This window comes from Urocitellus parryii, chromosome 12, assembly GCF_045843805.1.
Source record: "Urocitellus parryii isolate mUroPar1 chromosome 12, mUroPar1.hap1, whole genome shotgun sequence".
NCBI classification, from domain to species: Eukaryota; Metazoa; Chordata; class Mammalia; order Rodentia; family Sciuridae; genus Urocitellus; species Urocitellus parryii.
In genome coordinates, this window is record NC_135542.1 from 92,745,993 (window position 1) to 92,765,350 (window position 19,358).

General features: G+C 40.0%; 1 long non-coding RNA gene and 1 pseudogene across 2 annotated transcripts; one reads left to right on the forward strand and one right to left on the reverse strand.

Moving 5' to 3' along the window:
• Positions 1–215: 215 nt before the first annotated feature.
• On the reverse strand, positions 216–15,770 carry LOC144249590 (uncharacterized). 2 transcript variants are annotated; one of them, XR_013342245.1, is made up of 5 exons: positions 15,588–15,770; positions 13,668–13,743; positions 9,114–9,237; positions 8,571–8,616; positions 216–4,454 (listed from the first exon to the last, which is right to left on the reverse strand). It is a non-coding gene; the product is annotated as an uncharacterized LOC144249590 (long non-coding RNA). The 2 variants fall into 2 exon arrangements; XR_013342244.1 differs by lacking the exon at positions 8,571–8,616.
• Positions 5,461–7,098, forward strand: LOC144249589 (centromere protein I pseudogene; annotated as a pseudogene).
• Positions 15,771–19,358: the final 3,588 nt, after the last annotated feature.

The window sequence follows — 19,358 nt, forward strand, 5'->3', positions numbered from 1 at the left end:
TTTGTGCCCTTTTGTTATTAAATGAGTGCTTAGTTTTTGAATATAAATAAATTGTTATTTTAAGATCTAAATTCCAAGCTGATATGGTGGTACCTTCCTGAAATCCCAGCCACCCACCCCCCAACCCACACCTGGCAAAAGCATTTGATGACTGGGATATGTGGTCATATCAATCAATGGCATAAGAAATATGAATGGGTTTCACTTATAACTAGAACTAAAGATAATGTTTCTCAAACTGGTTTAAAAAAATAAAGTAAAATTCAGCTGGGCCTGGTGCCTGTCATCTCAAAGTCCCAGGAGACTCAGGAGAATCACAAGTTTAAGGCCAACCTCAACAACTGAGCAAGGCCCTGAGAAACTTAGTGAGATTCTATCTCAAAAATAAAACAAAATGGGCTTGAAATGTAGCTCAGTAGGAAAACATACCTGGGTTCAATCTTTACTGAACAAAAAATTAAATAACCTTGCCATGAAAATGAGGCACAATGTTTTAGACTGAAAGAAATAGTGGTTTAGTGAGCAGTAATAATTATGAACATTCATTCCCAGAAGAGCTTCCCTAACCAAGTTTGGACACAAATATGAAAAAGTATAGCACAGAAAATGTCAGTTACTCAGATTAAATTAAAATAACCACACATAAAGTCACTTAACAATCCTCCTGTAAGTTAACAGAATGTGCTCTTACAGGTACTGGGATAAATGCAAATAGGTAGCCGAGAGGAAAAATGATGGAAGAAATACAAGGTACTGTACCTACTTTTATCATTCTCTAGGCAGAGCAACTTAATGATAGCGAATGACTACTTGAGGGTAGAACTGAACCCATCTTGGCCTGTTCTCGTTATATTCATTGTACTAACCTAATTGTGCTACAAGGATTGTAGGTTTTTGAGTATGCCAATACTCTCATCATGATTTGAGCTTCCTTGATGTGGTCCACCTTCTTGTAGGAAACAATTTATTTGATAAGAACCACAACATATTTTTTTCTTTAAATATTTTCAAGTAGAATTTGGTGAGGTAAACACACTTTGTACTAGAACGGGCTGGGATGGTGTTGGTCTTCTTTGTAATGCCATCTGTTTTCTCTTTTGTGTCTCAGAAATTCTTGGTCCTGACATCTGATCATGGAGGCTCCTTCCACATGAAGGCGAGGGGAGGGCTCTGTCCCATTTGGGGAGTACCCTGGAGGTGAATGAAAACGTTTCACCCCGTTGATACTTCCCCACCTCACCTGGATCATCCACACCCCCTGCAGAATACACCACAAATGCAAAGCAAACTAAGCCACCAGTGGTGGACAGGTCCATGAACCCTTGAGCACTGAGCAACTCTAAAAGTAATGAGTCCATTTGCTGTTATCCTCTTCCATTTTTTTGCTGCCAGGGTCATTCTGGGGATTCATCCCAGGAGTGCCTCTGTGATCCCACTACCAGGCTTTGATAACAGAATGCCCTTGGATAAGGACTGCCATACTCTGTTCTGTTACACTGGCTATCTTGTAAAAGAGGCTTTGTTGAAACCATGCAATTGAGCTGAAGCAAGATCAATTTTCTGAAAAGCTGGTGCTACCTTTAAATGTCAAATACTCAGCTTTTACGGTTATTTAGAGATTCAAAATGGTCAGTGAATTGGAGACCAGCATTGGCTTTTTGTAAAAAACACTTCAAAAGTACAGGACAATGGGGCAATTCAATGAATGACTTTAAAAAACTGAGGAAAAAAAAAAAAGGCTACTGAATTGTGCTTGCCCTGAAAGCATTCTTGATTCTTAAGCAATTTAGTCAAGAAAAACATTATGTATAGTGGGTGATCATTCAGTTCAACCATAAAAACTATTGGCCATCTTTCCTCCTGTCATTGATGACTGCAATCAAGAAAATAATGGGGAAATATGGTGAGTATATCTTGATTATTACAGGAATTTGTGGAAGACAGGAACTGACTTTCAAGTAGTCATTTAAAGAAGTCAATTTGCTGAAAATCCATTTACAAGTACAATGGAAGAAGGGAAGGAGGGCTGGGCTCTCAGGCCTGACCTTTTGACATCCACCCCATTTCCTGGACAAGCTTTGCTCCCATTAGTTGTTCCCTTGTACACATTCTAATTTCAGGCAAATTGAACTCTCATATTCTCAGGGCATTATCTTGCCCAAAGAGGCTTGTTATCATTTGCCTTCTAACTACTCTTTCTGCCTTCCCTGCTTTTCTAGAAGGATTTCCAGTTCCTCTCTTCAAGTAGATTGATTCTGTTCTCTGTAAAACTCTCAGAGCTCTTTTCATCTGCGACACAACTTAGATCATTTACCCAATCATGGAGTTATCTGTCAATAACTATTTTCATTTCCCACAAGGTAGGACCTGAGTCTTGAGTCTCCTTCACATTTGTGTTCCCTGTGTAGGCTGAGCACAGTGACTACTTGTATACATTGAGTAAGTGGATTTATTGAATTGAAAGGAAAAGATTCGGCCAAACTTTAATTCATCATGGCTAGATGGCATCATCAGACTGCCGAATGACTGTGCACCTCCTAATCAAACATTGTTATTGTCCACCAGTTCAGATGTTGCTGTTGAATGTGCAGAAATTTAATATACTTTCTAACTTTTTTTCTTAATATGAAAATATAGCTGTGAAACTTGCTCCCTAACCTTAGCTTGCTGGCTTTCTCATGGGGTTTCTCCATTGGACTCACAAACTGAATCCATTCTTGGTATCCTGAAGTAGTTTATGACCCACTTGTTCATGCCTTTTTAGAGGGACCAGACTGGTTTTTGTTTTTTGAGAGGGGCAGGGTTTGGCATCTAAACTTTCTTCTAAAGACTCAATTTAGAAGTAAATAACTACTGAAGTCATTTTCCATTATAAACTACCTTATGAGTTCAAAGAGAAAAATAAAATGTTCAGTTGAATGGGAAGGTTAGTTTTTCATCCCTAAATTTCTTAGAAATGCTCTGCAAAGTAGTAGTTTACACTTGTCTTACCTTGACCAATTAAAGCCTACCCTTTTCTTAAAGCTTCAAGAGTATTGAACTCAAAAGTCCAAAGGTTCCGATAAATCAGATGTGGGTGAGACTCAAGACACAATTCATCCTTCACCAGCTGTGAGCCTGTGAAATGAATAAGTTACATGCTTCCAAAATACAATGGTGGAACAGGTATATGACGGTCTGTCCCCCATTCCAAAAGGGAGGAACAAATGAAGAATAGAGTGACTGGAGCAGGCATGGTAGCGCATGCCTGTGATCCCACTACTGGAAAGGCTGAGGTGGGAGGATTCCCAAGTTCAAGGCCAGACAAAAACGGGAAGACATTAAGTCGTAAAGTTGGAGAACAATCTCTTTTGATTCCATGTCCTGCACAGGTGCACACTAAGACAAGGGTTGGATCCCCCAAGGCCTCAGACAGCCCATTGCTATATTTTTGCTGGGCTCACTTCACCCAGCAGCTCTCAGAAGTTAGGAGTTTGCCCTCATCTTGTCCAGACTGGAATTGTTGGCTGATGGCTCTTTGGTTCTAGGGTCTTGAGGGGCTGCCCTACTCCTTACAATGCCAAGTCATTGCCCCAAAGGGAAGTCTCTTTTGTGGTTCTAATCCTGAGTCATGCCTCCATCTATGCTCTTAGGTTTTCTGCAGCATACTCTATAATCTATGTAGAGACCACATGGCTCATATAATTACAGAAGATGAGAAATCTCACAGAAGCCTTTTTCCAAGATGGAGACCCTGGAATGCTGCTCATGTGGCTCAGTAGACATCCAAAACCCTCAGAACCAAGGAAGCTAATGGCATAATTCTCAGTCCAAGTCCAAAGACCTGAGAATCCAGGAGTCACTTGGTGCCAGTCTTGGAATCCATCCTCTAAAATGAACAGATTTTATTTCCCAGGGGCAGAAAAAGATGAGTGACTTACCTCTGCCTTTCTTGTATTTGTATGTGGACCCGAAGCTGACTGCATTGTGTCCACCTATATTGAGGGTAGATATTCCCCACTCATTCTGTACAACCACACGTCAATTTCCTTCACAACACCCCTGAAAGACTCACCCAGAAGTAATTCTTTACCATGTTCCTATTCCTTAATGCAGTAAAGCTGATACCTAAAATTAATAATCACATCTCCTAATGAGCTCTGGCTATAGGCTGCAGAAGACACTTTACAACACATTTTTGATGCCATTAGAGTAAGATGCTCAATGCCCACTCAATGTCTGAAGTTGCAGGGATTCTAGTGACTTAGCATTGCTCTCCCAGTGTTAGCAGCTGTGAGGTCTGCTTGGAATGATTCAGCCTCATGGTCTCAGACTCTCCCCTTTCCAGTCCAGTTTCTACAATCCATTGAATGTGCCATGTGCAGGTGCCCAGGAAGCTGAGTCCACAGTTTCTCCAATCAGCCAGTGCCAACACTGCTCGGGGAGTAGAAACACGTGGAATTCTCTGTGGAAAACTGGTAAATAAATAAATAAAAAACAATAAACAAACACACTCACTCTTTCCTGAACTGAGACTGTTTCTTTTTCCTTGACCTCCCAGGACTCTCAGAGAAAATAATCAGGATCAGTTTTTCTTTGTACCAAATCCTTCACAGAAGGAACCAAGGACTATATAGTGTAGTCACTTTGGATCTGTTGAATCTGTATTTAGTTACGTTCAGAGTCCCTTGACTTGAACTAATTAATATTAGAGTTAGAAAATACCAAACTCTAAATTTAGTAGACGGATCTAGCCACTACCTATACCATCAAGTTCTGAGAACCTACTTTTGGTAGGCTCTAGGAATATAAAATATATGTAAGGAACAGAGTATATGTCCACAAAAAGTGTCCAACCACTGTGGAGAGATGGAAGACACACAAAAAAGATAAATAGCATTCTGATACTATGTACCATACAAGCACTAGGAATTTTGAGGAAGCAGAGATAAAAGAATGAAGGCACTTAAAAGAATACATTACTAAGTGCTAATAAATCCATGTAGGAAAAGCAACAGATTTAACCTGAGTCTTAACGAGAAGGACTTAACAGTGGAGGGAAACTGCTTTAGGTATGAGCAAAGGAAGAGAATGGTACTCCACCTGGAGCTTTTGAAGAACCATGAGTGCACTGCAACAGGGCTGTGGCAGTTACCCATGCTGTGCATCACAGGGGGCCTTGTGGTTGGTCTCAGCATCTCTGCTTCACAGACCCCCACCCCCAAAAATGCACAGTAGCAGGCACAGTTGTGAGGGATTCAGGGAACACAAAAGAGACCATACTGTGGTGGGAAGGGCCTTTACTTGTGCAGATGTTTGACTTTCCACTGCCTGGAGTTGAATGAGTGCCCCAGAATTGTGACAAGCTGTTTTCTCCTTTGGCAGACAAGGAATAAATTTAACCATTACCCGCATTGTCATAACCAAGCAAAGTGCTGGGCCTGATTACTGCAACATGGAGAACAAAGAACTTTTCCTCATATAGAATCAGCAGAGTCTCACCACACTGGGCTGGATTCATGGAAGCAAATCTGGGCTCTCTAAGGGTTCCTCACTTCTTCTATCTTTGTGTTATAAACACTGCTTGTTTCTTTCTTTGAACGGATTATATCTACTTAATTTATTCTTTTTCTCTCCTTTGGATACAGTTCTTCTATATCTGACTGCTTCTACTAAGAAATCGGCAACCTTTTCCAGAACCTCTAAAACTGCTGTTAGGTCCAGCTAATGTCCATTCTTAAAAAAAAAAAGAAAAAAATGGAATTCTCAGTTTTACCTGGGCTAAATTCTGGTAGCTATGCTAAAGAACGTGGAAAAAAAGAGATGAGTCTTTCTGATTGTCTCAGTCACAGTAGATTCCTCCCATTAGAACAGCTTCAGGGGCTGGGGATGTGGCTCAGTGTGAACAACTCTGCGCTACTTCACTATAGCAACTGTGTCAGAGATGAGTTGATCTTACTGGGCCTCTATCTTTGGTTAAGATACATTACAAGAAGAATGTATTTGTTATAAAATGAAAAATTATGAAAACGGAGATAAGACTTTACCAACTTCCTGGACACTATGATCAGGGCACACTGCTTCCTATAGGAAGGGCTTTGTTCCTGTTTAAGATCCATCCTCTCTGGGATGGCCTCTTTTGTTGGTCACAATTCCTTCAGCTCCTGAGCTGGATTCCTTTTAGTAGTTTCTCAGACATGAAGCTTCTTCTTTACATCAACATTTCTTTCAAGTGCAGTGTTCTTCACAGTCTGAAAGAGCCATTGCAAAATTGGCTGTTGTGGCTTTCTGTGGTCATTCGCATGAAACCAATGACAAGCAGTCCTCTAGAGACAACCTGGTAGATTCATGAACTCTATGTCTAAACTGATTCACTATGTAGGATGGCTGTCCGCTACTGCAATGTCATTGGAGAGTAGCAGTACTTTCTTGTTGCACTTCATTTGGGATTTCTATGAGAAGGTATGTGAACACATATGTAAATTATGACCGCCCTTTAGTGGTACTATTTCCTCCTGGGATCTTCGACTCTGCACTCCTCAGCGTGGATACCAGTATACTGAACCAGCTCTGATATATTATGCACAGATATCGTGAAAGTTTGCTGCAAAGAAAACTGAGTTGGTTCAAATGGCAAAATCAGACTCCTTTTTTAGCAGCAAGATCTATGAACAATTTTATCATTACTTGACAACCATGGTTGGCTGCCTCTGCACATACAAACCCTTTGAGAAAGGAACATATATTGACCTCCAAATCCTAGAAAAACCTCTAGTAGTACAGTACTACAATAGTTTAAATTTAGTCTATTGCCCTTCTCTATTAAGCTTTGCTGCTTCCTTTTCTGGTGCAGGAAAGTAGAGAAGAAAGGACAATAAACATGAGCTGTCTTCGGGAAAAGAAATGGAACTGGTATTGGGAGCACTTATTCTCAGAGGGGTTCCTTGGCTTCAAAGTCTTTATAGGAAGTTCATCATTCTTCTGTCCCATGATCACAGCTGTCCCATTATCAAAGAACACAACCACATGATAAAAGTTAAATGAATGTTGACATACAAACTGAACATGCCAGATTAAAATCCTTCCTGAATTCTAGAGAGGCCCAGTGGCTCAACTTGTGCTTCCCTATTCATTTCACTAACAGACTGCCATCTTTAAGGAATACTCAGAATGGCCTTCTGTCCATGGCTCAGGAGGGCCTTGGTGTGGCTAACTATATTTCATGATTTAGATTTTCAGCTCACTAGTAAAAACTGACCTCCTCACCATGCTCTGCCTTCCACCAAATTATACATGAAGAGAGACATCTGCTTTGTGGTGGGATTTTCCACATTTTTGTAAACTAGGAGCTGCATAGTAGCAGACAATCCACAAACATAATCATGCAGAATACTTTGATGCCTCTGTGAAACCAATGTAGATATTACCCCGTTTTCTTAAACAGGAGCAACAGTACCAAATTCATAGGATACACCACATACGACTCTAAGAGTCCTGAGTAGCTGATGGCCTCCTGGTAGGAATTTGTTGAGGAAAGAAGATGCTTCTGTTTATACAGATAGGTTTTCATGAAACTATTGTATGCGAGTGTATATGAATATGTATATATCTGCTTTTTAAATGTTCAGGCCTAAATACACTAACTGCAACTTTCCATTCAAAAGTAATACTGAGGCATTTTATGAATTTCACATGAAGTAAACTGTCTTGCTGAAAATATAAATTTTGAGGGGCTGGGGTTTTACCTCAGTGGCAGAGAGCTTGCCTAGCATATGGGAGGAACTAGGTTCGATTCGCAGCACAGTAAATGAATAAAAATAAGTAAACAAATAAAGCCCACCATCAACTGAAACAGTATTTAAAAAAATAAATTTTTTTTTTTTTTTACTACTACTGAATAACTCTCTTAATCTTAAAAAAAGGAATTCGTATCATTCAAGGAATGAACATGAATTTATTTATCATTATCTTTATGGGCACATCCTTAACTTTCTTTAATTTCCTATTCATTCAAACAAAAACTATGTTATTGGATAAAAGAAATCCCATTCATCCATTCATAAACTGAATTAATATGTATTGCACTCCTTACCATGTGCCAGGTATTCTTCCATGTGCTGGTTATACAGTTGTATCTCATATAATATACCGGCTTTTACGGAGTTTACATCCCAGAGAAGAAGACTGACCATAACATTATAAGCAATATATACCATCAGGTGCTAAGAAGAAAAAGCAGGGATTGGGGACAGAATGTGGAAGTGGTTGCTAGTATACATAAGGTGGTTAGGGAAGGTCTGTCTATAGAGGCAATATAGGCAGAGAATCTCATAAGCATATAAGCCATGCCACTAGGAAAGAACATTCTGCAGAGAGGTTAAGGCAGTGAAAAGGCCCTGAATGTTAACTTACGTGGCATGTTAAGGAATAGCAGAGGCTGGTGAGGATGCAGCATACTGATTAAGAAAAGACATTCATAAGAACTAGGAAAGAAAGGCAGAGACTATTTTATAAAAGGTCCATTTAGCCTGGTATAGATATGTAAATGAGGCCACTAGTGTGGTTGAGAAGAGTGGGACAATTTGTCTTACCTGTATGAAATACAAAGCTATAATGGAAAGGCAGGAATGAAGAGGACTGAGGGAAAAGCAGAGAGACCAATTAGGTTATTACTATATTCCAGGCAAGAGTCTTAGGCTAGTCTCACAGATGACGGACAAGTGGTTACATTTTGGATTCAGTCTGTTTTGAAGAGAGAGAAATTAGGATTTTTTTGATGGCTTGTATATTAGGAGGAAGAAAAGAGAAGAGTAACAGATGACTCCTACATTTTTTTTTCCCTGAACAACTAGGTGAATTCTGAGATAGAGATGTGGCAAACTGGAGGAAGGTTTGGAGAAGCATGGACTCGAGTTCTATTTTGTTCATGTTGGGTTCAAGAGGTTGAACAGAAAATTAAACTTCACAGTGTAATTTAGGGCTTGAAAATTAATCTGGGAGTCATTAGGGAATAACCATGGCATTAGATAAAAATCACTTAATGCAGCTGAAAAAGAGAAAATGGCAAAGGTCTGACCCCTGGGGAATTCCAACATTAAGAAGTAAAGAATACGAATAAAAAACAAAAAACTTACCACTGAACTAGATGAAACAATCAGGAGATTGGTATGCTGTAGCGAGGTAACCAAAGGGTTTCACACAGGCGGAAATATTTCTATATGTTCTCATGTGTATGTAGAAGCTCAAAGAGTTGATCTCCTAAGAGAGAGACAAACATTGATTAACAGAGGCTGGAAAGAGTTGGGGAGTGCAGTTTGGAGACAGGATGGTTTATAGGTGTAAGAGTGCTCTTGGGAGGAAAAAAATAATGTTTTATAGGGTAGGGAAACTGAGTTTGACAACAATGAACTGAATATTTCAAAATGACTCCTTATAAGGTTTTTGAATGTTCTCTAACACAGATATATACTTACTTACCCTATTGTTATACATAGTGTGTAAACATATATATTGAAATATTACCCTGTATACCATGAATATCTTCAATTATGTATCAATTAAAATATTTCATTTTTTTATTGGTTGTTCAAAACATTACAAAGCTCTTGACATATCATATTTCAAACATTAGTTTCAAGTGAGTTATGAACTCCCATTTTTACCCCAAATACAGATTGCAGAATCACATCGGTTACACATACACATTTTTACATAATGCCATACTAGTAACTGTTGTATTCTGCTACCTTTCCTATCCTCTACTATCGCCCCTCCCCCCCATCTTCTCTTTCTATCCCATCTACTGAAAAAAAACAAGGAGAGAAAAGAAATGAATTAAAATATTTCAAATCAAATAAAAAATTCAATTCCTCAAAAATAGAGATGAAAAAAAAACCAAACCAGAACTATGTACTCATCATGTTATATAAGGAATCTTTTTTAAATTAATTAATTTTATTTTTTTGAATGTTTTTTAAATTTATATATGGCAGCAGAATGCATTACAATTCTTATTACACATAGAGAACAATTTTTCCTATCTCTGGTTGAATACAAACTATATTCACACCAATTCATGTCTTCATACAAGTACTTTAGGATAATGATGTCCATCCATCACACTCACATTTCTAATCCCATGCCTCCTCCATTCCCCTCCCAACCCTCTGTCCTATCTAGAGTTCCTCTATTTCTCCCATGCTCCCCATCCCTACACCACTATGAATCAGCCTTCTTATAACAGAGAAAACATTTGGCATTTGGTTTTTTGGGATTGGCTAACTTCACTTAGCATTATCTTCTCTAATCCATCCATTTACATGCAAATGCCATGATTTTATTCTTTTTTATTGCTGAATAACATTGTATTGTGTATAAATGCCACAGTTTTTTATCCACTCATCTTTTGAAGGGCATCTAGTTTGGTTCCACATTTTAGCTATTGTGAATTATGCTGCTATAAACATTGATCTGGCTGAGTCCCTGGAGTATGCTGTTTTTAAATCCTTTGGGTATAGACCAAAAAGAAATAAGAGAGCCTGAATAGGCAAAGAAATCCTTAGCAAGAAGAGTGAAGCAGGTAGCATCACTTTACTAGACCTTAAACTATACTACAGAGCAATAGTAACAAACATGGCAAGGTATTGGCACCAAAACAGACTTGTAGACCAGAGATACAGAATAGAGGACACAGAGACAAACCCATATGAGACAAAGGCACCAAAAACATATACTGGAGAAAAGATAGCCTCTTCAACAAATGGTGCTAGAAAAACTAGAAATCCATATGCAACAAAATGAAATTAAGTCCCTATCTCTCTCATCAAGCACACCATGCACAAAACTCCACTCAAAGTGGATCAAGGACCTAGAAATGAAACCAAAGTCCCTGTGCCTAATAGAAAGTAAGACCAAATCTTTATCATGTAGGAATAGGCCCTGACCTCCTTTACCCAGACTCCTATAGCACAAGAAATGAAAATCAAGAGTCAATAAATGAGATGGATGAAAACTGAAAAGCTTTTCTTAGCAAAAGAAACAACCAATGACATGAAGAGAAAACCTTCAGAATGGGAGCAAATTTTTATCACACATAAATCAGAGCACGGATCTCTAGGATATCTAAAGAACTCAAAAAACTTAACACCACAAAAACAAATCCAAGACTCCTAAAGCACAAGAAGTGAAATCAAGAATCAATAAATGGGATGGATTCAAACTGAAAAGTTTCTTTTCAGCAAAAGAAACAATCAGTGAGGTGAAGAGAGAGCCTACACAATGGGAGCAAATTTTTATCACATGCAAATCAGAGCATTAATTTCTAGGATATCTAAAGAACTCAAAAGCTTAACACCAAAAAAAAAAAAAAATCCAAGACTCCTAAAGTGTCTTCAGATTGGGAGAAAATCTTTACCACATGCACCTCAGATAAAGGATTAATCTCTAGGAAATATAAAGAACTCAAAAAACTAGACACCAAATAAATAAATACATAAACCAAATAACCCAATCAATAAGTGGCCTAAGGAACTGAACAGAAGATAATGCTAAGTGAAGTTAGCCAATCCCAAAAAACCAAATGGCCAATGTTTTCTCTGATATCAGGAGGCTGACTCACAGTGGGGTTCGGGGGGGTGGGAGCATGGGAGAAATAGATGAATTCATCATTATCCAAAGTAGATGTATGAAGACACATATTGGTGTTAACATACTTTATATACAACCAGAGATATGAAAACTTGTGCTGTGTATGTGTAATAAGAATTGTAATGCATTCTGCTGTCATTGATTTCATCTCACTCCCATCAGAATGGCAATCATCAAGAATACAGGCAACAATAAGTGTTGGAGAAAATGTGGTGAAAAAAGGTACACTCATATAATGCTGGTGGAACTGCAAATTGGTGCAACCACTATGGAAAACAGTATAGAGATTCCTTAGAAAATTGGGAATGGAAGCACCATTTGACTCAGCTATCCCACTCTTTGTTTATACCCAAAGGACTTAAAATCAGTGTACTCTTGTGACACAGCCACATCAATGTTTACAGCAGCTCCATTCCCAATAGCTACACTATGGAACCAACCGAGGTATCGCTCAATAGATGAATGCATAAAGAAATGGTGGCTTCTTAATGCAGAGTAATATACACAATGGAATATTACTCTGCATTAAAAGAGAATACAATCATGGCATTTGCAGGTAAATGGATGGAGTTGAAGAATACCATCTAAGTGAAGTAAGCCAATCCCCTAAAACCAAAGGCCAAATGTTTTCTCTGATATGTGGATGCTGATCCATAATGGGGTTGTTGGGCGGTAGCATGAGAGGAATGGAGGAAGTTTAGATAGGGCAAAGGGAGGGAAGGAGAGGTAAGGGGCAGGGGTTGGGAAAGATGGTGGAATGAGATGGACATCATTATCCTAAGTACATGAATGAAGACATGAATGGTGTGATTCTACTTTGTGTACAACCAGAGACATGAAAAATTGTGCTCTATATGTGTACTATGACTTGAAATGCATGCTGTTGTCATGTATAACAAATTAGAATAAATAAATTTTTTAAAAAAAACTGCAGAAAACAGTGGAAGATGTTTCTTAATGTCATTGTGAAAATAAGTAATTTGGCTGAATTCCATAGGACATGCATTCAAAGGAAAGACATTATGGAAGAACCTACTCCATGTTTCCAGTCTGGCTGCTAGCCATGCTTCTAAATACAGTGGTGTATGAAGCACTGGCACACAGGGTCACAGGCATAAGCAGACAAGACACCAAGCAGCTATGGCACCGCATAGGAAGTTGCAAAAGCTGTGTATCCTGGACAACATGTGGGAATTCTTCAATTTCAACCCAAATAGCTATAATTTCATAAATAATAGCACTGTATAGAATAATCCTTCCATGGCATGGCTCTGAGAGATAAGAAGTAGGAGATAAAAAGGCCTATTTTTTTTTCTACTCCAGGAATGTGATCTATTATAGTGGCTAGGCACATAAGCAATGAAGTTCAGGTTGCCTGAATACAAATGCTCTCCTCCCAAACAGTTCTGGCTTTGTGGCACTGTGGACCATATGGATGCATGAGTTGTGACTCATAAGTCCCAGAAACAGCCACAGATAAGGGTTCCATTATTTGTACATGTGTAAAACCACAGTAAGATGGGTGGAGATGGCAGAGTCAGTGTCCCCAAGTAACTTACAGAGACCAATTGCAGCATGATTCTAAGTACCTACATCCCCAAAGAACCACTCCCAGCTAAAAAGCTCTTCACCAAAGAATGTCACAGCTTGATGACACCCTCACTCTGAAGAGTCCATGCTACTCCTCTGCTGGCAACAACAACCCAACTCTCTAATGGCCATGTGGCCTATGTAGCCACCAAAGAGAAAAAGAGCACTCCTTGTCTTCAGGTTCCTACCTGGAAGGGAGGATACCAGGACTTTTAACCCATACCGCAAAAAGGAACCTATGCTTATGATATGTATATTATTAGGAAAGTTTTTTTTTAACAACTTCATAGTGAACAATTTGTATTGAATAAATTTTCATCTTCTGTTAAAATATACATCTGTAGCAATGTATATTAAAATTCTATATTAATTTGAAAAAGGAAAAGAATGCAAAACCAGTATTCTGTGGTGAATTTAGATTTCTGAAAGAATACAGAATTAACTTTTCTTACCTTTTGCAAGGAAATTTTGAAAGCAATGAATCCAGTCTCAGGCATCCTCTGTCCAACTTGGAGGTAGTCTTTCCACCTAGTGGATATGTTTTTGGTTAGTCAAACTGTATGTTAGCCTTGTCTCCCTGCACAGAATAAAGGCTTCTGGAATATCACAGTCATAGCCCACAGAGCATGTCCCTATTCTCTGCTTCTCATTCTGCCACTTAACTTATTCATCCCTGCCTGACAGTAACCCATAAATTCCTTCTTCCCATCTGCCCATCTGGAAAACAGATCCAAGGCAACAGAACAAAGGTCACCAGAAAAAAGCAATATCTAAAATCAGATGGTCAGAACTTCTGTATCCCTGACAAAAGCTAACACCAGCATCAAATACCAAAGTGTTATTAAAACAAACACAGGACAATAGTTTAAATTCACTTCTTTCACTAAACATGATGTTTTAGTCTTCATACAACTGATGGCATCAAATTCAATCAGTAGAGAATTTAAACTTTGTTTCAAGAGAAAACTTCCAAAAGAAAGGGACTGTGAACTTCTCTTGTAAATACTAGGAGTCAACCCTGAAATGTAACATTTGCGCTCACTTCTATAGTACAAGTTAAAATTAACTGTAGTTAATTCAATACATCTGAAGCACAGAAAGTCAAGAGTAGCAAGAAATGGGGCTGGGGAGGCAGAGAGGATCCCAGACCATACAGGACCCTATACACCATGTAAGGAGATTTCTTTTATTCTCAAAATAATATTTTACTCTGATGTCTATCAGAACTATGAACTTCTTCCAATTCCATTTCAATTTCAAGATGGTTTGGGTGCTGAGGCTAAATTCATGAGCATTTACTCCACTAAGCTATGAACCCACATTTTATTTTATTTTTTAAATTTTGAGACAAGGTCTGAATAAATTGCTGAGCCTGGCTTGGAACTTGTGATCTACCTTCCTTAGTCTGGCAAGTAGCTGGGATTATAGCCATGTACCACTGTGCCTGGCTCAATTTCAATTTTTTGTGATGACCTATTTAAAAGATTTGTGCAAAGAACGTACTGGAAGAATTTAACAATAGATCTATGGACACCACTAGACTCCACTGCAATAGGTCAGGCAAGACCTGCATTACGATGTTGAAGGAGAAAAGCTGCCCAATTCAAAACATATTCAGGAGAGCAAATGAAAGGGACTTGATGTAAGGTTGGAAAGGAAGAGAGGAAGCTTGGAAGCTTTCAAGGAGTAAACTGTTTCACAGCAAATATGAACAGAGTCTCAACACTAACCATCTGGAAGTCTACAAGAAGATCTCTCAGGTGACACCTGTCAGGAAGCACCAGTTTGACTTCCCCAATTCCTGGAAATAATGCAAAACCACTTTTCATGAAAGGTCTCAAGCAGATTCTGAAAAAGCCATTCAAATTTATTTTCTTTTATTTATTTATTTACTTGGTACTGGGGATTGAACTGAGGGGCCCTCTGCCACATCCCCAGCCCTATTTTGTACTTTATTTAGAGACAGGATCTCACTGAGTTCCTTAGCGCCTCGCTATTGCTGAGGCTGGTTTTGAACTCCGGATCCTCCTTTCTCAGCCTCCTGAGCCGCTGGGATTACAGGCGAGCACTAAAGCGCCTGGCTGAAATTTAAATCTTTTTATTCATATATTCTGTGGTTGAATTGAGGAGAGGGTTCCATGATTAAGGAGCGTCCCCAAAACCAAGTCCTGCCTCAAAGCACTAGTTGGGTGAATTCACTGACCTCTATGTCTTTCAGCTTCTGCAGGTGGCGCAGCTAGGGTCAAAGTCTCTAATCCCAGCTTGGCCCATGTGCCAAGCTCGGGACAGCGACAGTGAGAGGCTAAGACACAAGACATGGAGCCCACGCCCAGAAGCTAGAAGGGCCATCCCCAGCACCCAGGGCGTACTACCTTTTCGCGATGCGGTTTCCATCCTTCCTCTTTGCTAAGAGATGGCCAGAAAAGTCGGGTGCCCGGCCCCAGGCACTGCGGCCATGACGCCATTGACCAATGTGGGCGCCGAGAGGCCGTCAACCCAATGCCAGGGAGTCAAAGTGACGAAGAGGTCAGTAGGTTTGCTGTGCCAGAATGAGATGCCGGGTGGGAAGTGCAGCTACCAACACAGTGCTGGGAGTAGCCACTGCGCCTGCGCCACCGCCCCTCATGATGGCGTCACAGACCGGTTTCTGAGTCGCTAGGTTTACCACAGGACTTTGGCGATGACAGCGCCATCCATGGCCGGAGGCCTGTAGCACAGGTCTGTGAGTTTCTGTGAGTACTTCAGAGTTCAAATGGTACAGGACCTGCAAGAAAAAATTAGGTCCCTCTGCACCCAGTTCCTGATGTGTTCTTCGGGATGTGTCCCAGTGTTTACATTTACATTTTGTGTATCTTATAGAAATTTTTATTTTCACATATATGTGTGTCCTCTACAGCATAGGATGCGTTCTCTACTATGTGCCTAGAATATTGATTTTTCTCCATTTATACTTATATCCGTCCAAGTCTTTTAATGACCATAGAGAATTGCATAAACTATAAGTAACATAATGAAAATAACAGCATTCACTTCACCAGTCCCATATGGATGGACCTCGAGTTATTACAAGCTTTTGGTTTGGGTTTTGGTCTTCTGTTACAGACCATGCAATGCAATATCCTTACACATATGTACAACTATACCTAGAAATAGAAATTTCTAGAAATAGAATTTCTGAAATTAAGGATACACAACTTTAAATTTAGAAGGATACTGCTTAATCTACCAAAATTGTGTCAACCTACACTCCTATTCATAGACAGACTTTTCCTGGGTTACTATTACATAATAGGTATCATGCTAAAGTAGGTAACACTTAGGTTTTAGCAAATTCCAAAAACAAACCAAAACTGAGAGACTTAAGAATGCAGCTCAGTGCAATATCTGCACATACTTATCAGGTACCAGGACTCAACATGTTAGGAAAACTCTGAATTCACCTACAAGTAAAAGAGCAAAGAACAGTGTGTCTCAAGACAGAAAAAAGTACTAAATTCCAGATTAAACTGTAGATAATTATGATAGTTATTGTATTCAAAAGTATATAAATCCAGACTGCTCCTGTAATGGGTGGCCATTTTCGAACCCAGAAAGTGTGTCCACTATGCCTGAATCCACAGCTAAATAAAGGCTTTGCTGAATTCATGAGGTCTGCACCTGTCCCCATCCCCCTCCCAACCTACTCCTTTTCTCAATCACATGAAATGACCCATGAGACCTTGGAAGTGACCATTGAACATCTTTCACTCCTTTGGCCCAGCTCATGCAGCTACTGCTGAATCTTTAAACTGACTCACACACTTATACATCTCTTCCTCATTCACTAATCCAGAAATAGCAGATGAACCCAATCCTTACAGATTCTGGAGTCTCACTGGCCCCACATCAGACTCCTCTCCTCAAAGTACCACAATTCCCCCATCTACCCCCCTCCCGCTCAAACCTCACACTCATACTCTACCTCCCCCCTGCCATCACCTCCTCTACAAGATTCAAAATCCTTAAGAGTGCAACATGTGTTCCCTCTCAGAGAAGTGGCAGGGGCTGAAGGGATGGTCCAAGTTCATGTCACCATTTCTCTGACAGCTTTGTCACAAACAGAGGCAAAGTAGGCTCATTTTCTGAAAACCCTGCTAAGTACAGGAAAGAGGTATAAAGTAGGTAACACTTATGTTTTAGCAAATTCCAAATTCCAAAAACTGAACTTGGATATTGAACGTGGCTGAAGGGATGGTCCAAGTTCATGTCACTGTTTCTCTGACAGCTTTGTCACAAACAGAGGCAGAGTAGGCCTTCCACCCTGACTCCTGATGAACATGCTCATATTTCACATGTGGCTAAACCATGTCAATCTCCTCGATGCCCAAATTCCCCTTATCCATCCTGCACAGGGGCTGCCATTCCTACAGCTGAACCTGATTGGACATATCAGCTTCAAAACTCTGGGGTCATCAGACACCAGCACATGATTATTTGCCTCCTTTAAGGCATGACAAAAATTCTCATACATATGTTAATTTTACCAGGTCTCTGAATAATTTAAAAGGCAATTTTTCAGGGACCTGATAAAACCCCACCCTCTTTTTGGCCTGGCTTACTGAGGCTGTTACCAAATATACCAACCTAGACCTGGATACTCCTGGTGGCACTCTCTTTCTCCATTTTAACTTTATTAGTGGGTCTGCACCTGATATCCATAAAACACTTAGAAAGTCAGAAAAGGGCCCCGAGACCCCACTACAGCAGCTTCTAGATACTACTTTCAAGGTTTTTTAACAATAGGGAAGACAAAGCCAAAAACAACAGAGATAAATGTCTTTAAACTAAATATCAGCTACTGGCCTCAGCCATCCAGAGCCCTAAAAATGCCCCTGCCAGGCTGGGGATATAGCTCAGTTGGTAGAGTGCCTGCCTCACATGCACAAAGCCCTGTGCCTCGAGCTCACTTATGCCTTTACCTGGACTGACCCAGGCACTAATATGTCTCAGCAGCTCACCTGGGCTCTTCTCCCACAGGGCGTCCACATAGCACCCACTACTTTGGCCAGGCTCTCCAACAAATTCTGGCCACCTTAAATTTATCCCCTAGCCATCTCATACAACATGTAGATGATCTCTTGCTCAGTAGCCCATCCCCCAAATTCTCCAAACATCATCACCACCCTACTTAATGCCCTGGCTTCCTAGGGTACAAGGTCTCTCAATCTAAGACCCTGCTCTGCTCCCCTCAGGTGCAATAGTTATATATCCTACTGACCCCCCAACTCCCATACAATACCCCAGAATGACTCCAGGCCTTAAAGAACATTCCCCTACCTTACACTAAAAGAGATAGGCTTTCCCTCTTAGGCCTTTTTCAGCACTTTCACATCTGGATACCTAAATTCTCTCTCATATCCAAACCCTTTTTTGAAGCCTCAAAAGGGAATCTTTTAGATCTTCTTCCTTTTCCCCATTCATTTTCTTCCACCATTTCTACTCTCCAGAATTCTCTTCTGGAATCCTTAACTCTTACCTATCCCTAATAAGCCTTTCTTCCTGTCACTCCACTCTGGCAAAGAAGACAAAGGAGTCCTTGGGACTTCTTCACCAGGAGTCAGGGAACATCCCCCTCCCCAGGACTTTCTCATCCAAACAATTAGACTTAGTTTATCAAGGCTGGCCCAATGCCTCAAGGTTTTAGAGACTGCAGCCCTACTGATCCCTGAGGCCAGAAAATTTGCATTATGCCAACCTTTTACTATTCTTACCACACACTCCCTCCCTTTGAGAACTTCTCAGCTGTTGGTCATTTCTCCCCATTCCACGAACATTCCCCCAACCATAGTCCAATGACTGCATGCACAACTCCTGGATCCCCTAACTTCCTAGCAGCAAGACTCTCTATTAAACCCTATACTCTTCTCCCAACAAAAAACCCTCTGCCCCTGTGATTTCTCACTCTTGTCTTGATAACCTTCATTTTCTTTAATATTTATTTTTTAATCATACTTGGACACAATACCTCTATTTTGTTTATTTATTTTTATACGATGCTGAGGATCAAACCCAGGGCCCTGCCTGTGCAAGGTGAGCATTCTACCTCTGAGCCACAACCCCAGCCCCATCCTTGATTTCTTGATGAACTCCTTTTCACATATAAA